Below are 232 nucleotides of genomic sequence, written 5' to 3'. Positions count from 1 at the left end.
AAAGGACTTGTGTCGCTAATGTTTCGTCGGAACGAATTTACGGAAAATTAAGTAACAAACGGAGACGTAACAGTAATATAATATAATGTTTGCACAGAAGAAATACTTAATGTACGTTTTTAGGAAAATTAGATTAAACTTACACTTAAAAAGTATTTCGCATTATGTGTTTATGTACTTTTTTCTAAAGTTTTTAAGGACTGCTTTCAAATTCGGTGAATTTTTGCAACAT

The sequence above is a fragment of the Limulus polyphemus genome, unplaced genomic scaffold, assembly GCF_000517525.1.
Source record: "Limulus polyphemus unplaced genomic scaffold, Limulus_polyphemus-2.1.2 Scaffold2251, whole genome shotgun sequence".
NCBI lineage: Eukaryota > Metazoa > Arthropoda > Merostomata > Xiphosura > Limulidae > Limulus > Limulus polyphemus.
This window is presented reverse-complemented; position numbering follows the sequence as displayed.